Source organism: Salmo salar, chromosome 15, assembly GCF_965601325.2.
Source record: "Salmo salar chromosome 15, fSalSal1, whole genome shotgun sequence".
NCBI classification, from domain to species: domain Eukaryota; kingdom Metazoa; phylum Chordata; class Actinopteri; order Salmoniformes; family Salmonidae; genus Salmo; species Salmo salar.
Window position 1 is genome coordinate 56445941 of NC_138305.1, and position 4653 is coordinate 56450593.

Below are 4653 nucleotides of genomic sequence, written 5' to 3' on the forward strand. Positions count from 1 at the left end.
TAGTCAAATATTATATCTGTTTTGGCTTCACTTGCGGTCACTTTGCAGTGTACAAATTATTTGTAATTATGTTCCAAGTCCCCCGACCATCCGCAAAATAAAAACAATTCCCGTGGCCTAATGTAGTTTGGGGACCCCTGCACTAGCCGCTTGGTCATTTCACTTCGCAAATGAAAACATGTGGTGGGCGGGGTTGGCCCTGACCGACCCCACCCACAGCCAAACCCACACCCGTTTCATGTGCTGCAGCGAGGGACTTCTTGGCTGCCTTACAATTGTATACTGAATCAACATCTTTTTTTCTTTTTTTTACACAGTGTGGCTTTTGCGATATGCGTTGGTGGTTTTGCTAACGTTCTAAGTTTGGTATAAAGTAGACTGGGCCACAGAGATGTGAAGATCACAGGGTGGCCCATACCATATAATCTGTGATTAGTGTTTTGAGAGATCACAAGACTGCCCTGGAACATCCAGAGCCCAGGAAATATGAAGTGAGACTTCCAAAAATGTATTTAAGTTTTCTGATGGAAGAATTCAGTTATGTGGTCTTTGACTTCATTATGGCTGGCAATGGTATTTAGAGACTTCAAAAAGAGGAGAACTTGGTCTGCGTCTCAAATGGCACCCTATTCCCTATATAGTGCAATACTTTTAATCAGAAGTGCACTAAATAGGTAATGCCATTTGGGACAAAGCCTTGGAGACGCAGAGAACAAAGCAGGTCAACGTTCTGAAAGTGACAGGAGAGAATGCAGCATAACAAAAGGAAAAACAACAACAAAGGGCAATACATTCGGTTTGTATCTTCCTCAAATTATCCTCAGCCCCAAATCTCGTCTCTTTGACATGATACACTGAATGCACAAACTGGTTTAGGCGACAAATGTTATTTTCACGCCACCCACTGTATCTGATCTGTTTCCTTTAAAGGCTGTGGCTTATGGATTGAACTAGAACTAAACTTTGAATCCAGGCATATTTATAAGATGCGAAAGAAGAGGCGCCTACCCACACACTTGCAAATGTTTCAACGAGCAAAAAGCAAACGAGGATAAACAGTATCTACAGTTGCAGTTTAAAGTCCAGGCAGAAGGATAGGATAGTGTATGCAGAGCCATTCTAGTTCATCTTGCACAATATCTTTCATATGCTGGTCAAATATGACCGGGCCTGCCAGGTGGATGCCCGGAGGGGGACAAGTTGTTCGCTGCTCAGCACAGGACTACAGGACACTGGGCTTATTGACAGAGAACCTTTGTTCTTTTGGAAAACAGCATCAGGTCATCACCTTACCCACCGAGCCCAGGGCTCTACTGTCAGCTTCTGTATATTTGGTGCAGACTACGACCTAACCATATACACACACGCACACATACAGTCTCCCCATCGCCACACTACTCAGATTGGATAGACGTAGGCACATTCCTGAAGGTTAATCTAAAAGTCAAATCAGTGGTATTAGCGGTCCCGGTCCAAACATTTTTTTTAATCCTTCTGAATTTTTAGGACTTTGTCAAGCAACTACTTACTGACGAAATACAACAATTAACCATGATTTCTGTGTTAATATGGAGGAATGAAAAATAATCTCTATTTTGTGTGCTAGTGGTGTGTTGCTAAACTGAAAATATTGACCCAATAGTAAACTTTGTGATAAAAGCACCAAATTTTGCACAGAGGTAGATGTATGTACCCTGTAAAGATATATGGAGCCAGACCACATTTTGCCCCTGTGAGCGTGGCAGCCACTATAACAACAACAAAAAAGAACGCACAAAAACCTTCAAAAATACAATAAAAAAGTAACAAAAACATTTAAATACATATTTAGATGTTATGCCTCTATACCAAGTTGAGAGTCTCATCTTTCAGATGCAATTGGAACTGAGTTGATAGCCCCAACTAGCTCTCACAGTCTTGCGTCATCCATGTTCCTCAAATGTCAAATTTAGAAGTTGTTACAAACGTCAAATTTCAAAGTGTTTAAGTTTAGGCATTAGCTCAGAATTTTTAAGGTTAGGATTAAGTTTAGACATTAGCTCTGAAATCTTAAGGTTAGGCATTAACTCCGAATGGTTAACCCTTCGTTTCATGTTAATTAATTCTGTGTTCCCGGTCCCGCACAGACTATTTTGTGTCAAAGTTTAACAAGGACTCTCTCCTCCTTAACAGTGTCATGATCAAAGATATGATCAAGAGCCTCACATACAGTATATCGTTTGGTCATTGCGCTGCCACAGAATGAATTGTGAGTAAGGCCTCAAAAAAGCTTTATATACCAGAGCTGCGAGAAAAGTTCTATATATTATTTAAACAATGTTGTGATTGTTTGTGAGAATGCCAACAGGTGTGGTTCCCATGGGGGAAGGTAAATGTAATGTAAATGGAAGGATTCTATTGGGGAAAGGTTCCCGTGGGGGTTGCCATGGAAGCCAAGAAGGGGAGTGAGGTGTGTGTTTGGGGGTCTGGGAGAGGAATTGTGTCCATCTGATGAATGGGCATGTGCCTGGACTCAATTTTATACACTAATTGTGGTCTCACCCATTCATTTCTAATGACTGGTCATTTTCGACCTGGAACACCACAAAATGTATATTTTCAAACATCAACTTGTACTATAAATATGTGATTTAAAAAAAATGCTTATTTTAAAGAATTTAAACAGTTTACTTGTGTTACAAAAGGTTGCAAACCGTAGTCTGGCTTTTTTATGGTGATTTTGGAGCAGTGCTTCTTCCTTGCTGTGGCCTTTCAGGTTATGGCGATATAGGACTTGTTTTACTGTGGATATAGATACTTTTGTACCTGTTCCCTCCAGCATCTTCACAAGGTCCTTTGCTGTTGTTCTGGGATTGATTTGCACTTTTCGCACCAAAGTACGTTCATCTCTAGGAGACAGAATGCGTCTCCTTCCTGAGCAGTATGACGGCCATGGTGTTTATACTTGCGTACTATTGTTTGTACAGATGAACGTGGTACCTTCAGGCGTTTGGAAATTGCCCAAGGATGAACCAGACTTGTGGAGGTCTACAATTGTTTTTCTGAGGTCTTGGCTGATTTCTTTTGATTTTCCCATGTTGTCAAGCAAAGACGCACTGAGTTTGAAGGTAGGCCTTGAAATACATCCACAGGTACACCTCCAATTGATGTGAATTAGCCTATCAGAAGCTTATAAAGCCATGACATAATTTCTGGAATTTTCCAAGCTGTTTAAAGGCATAGTCAACTTAATGTATGTAAACTTCTGACCTACTGGAATTGTGATACAGTGAATTATATGTGAAATAATCTGTCTGTAAACAATAGTTGGAAAAAATTACTTGTCATGCACAAAGTAGATGTCCTAACCGACTTGCCAAAACTATAGTTTATTAACAAGAAATTTGTGGCGTGGTGGAAAAACTAGTTTTAATGATTCCAACCTAAGTGTATGTAAACTTCCCACTACAACTGTAGGTGTGGGTTTGTGTTTCAGTTGGTATCATACCAACTGTATTTGTATTAGAATGGAACACACAGCGCTGGATGATTTCCCAGTCTTGTGGGAAGTAATGAGCTTGTAATTGTTTTGGTGCATGCAAAATAATGTGTTATTGACTACTGATATTAGTTATGAAATACTCTTTTGTCATTGAAAAAGGTGACCTTCAGACTTTAAATTTAGAATTGCACATCTATGCCACTGTGTGTCAAAAATGTACCTTTTTAATGTCAATGTGATGGCACAGAGTTCTCAGCAGAGTTGGCCTTCTCTGACACGGGGTTCAGGCAAGTTCAGTCGTCTGCCGTAACCTGAAGTTGCGTAACGGCATACTAAAGGAAGACCATGGAAGAGAGTCTAAAGGACAAGGTATTGAAAAGTATATTTTCAGAGCACCCATTATACACTGTAGATTAGATTGCCAAATTCAGAATTTCTGCTTATATCATAGTTTAGGAGGCTCATCTATTTCCAATATATATCATGGCTGATTAAACCATAATAAGAAATAGCAAGAAACGCCCTGAATTACTCCAGTTGTTCCCTTATGCCCATTTCTACTGGCTGATCAAAGACCTTCCACAAAACAGACATCGTAAGCAACATTACTCTATCTCATCATTGTGCTTGTATGTGCTCCTAAAACAATTTCTCCTTACTCCCCCACAACAATTAATAATGAGAGAAAAGGGTCCAATTATTTGATCCCTGTCAAGTTGTACAATAAACCTCTGTCATTAGAGGCTGCATGTTCCGGGTGGAGGACTGTGCTTGGAGGGCAGTGGGGGATGGACAGTCTCTGGGTGACTGTTAGGGATGGGGTGGAAATTGATACAGTATCGCAATATTATTTTTGAGGATATTATGTTGATTCTATGACTCCAAGTTTGTTTGACGACTCATACTGAATTGAATTCCGCTGCTCTATCTATCGGTACATACTGAACATACTGAGACCGCCATCATAGAAGCAATTTTGGCTGAGTGGTGTTGTAAAAAACAATTAGTCAGCGATTGGTTAATCTCCAACTAATCAGAGTATCTGTCACGGATCCCTCCGGAACTTTCATTACGCACATCTGTCCCCTATTCCCACTGACCAGTATTTGTATAAGTGTGCCCTTTGGTTTCCATTGGGCTGTCGATTATTGTTACAATGTCCGTTGGTGCAT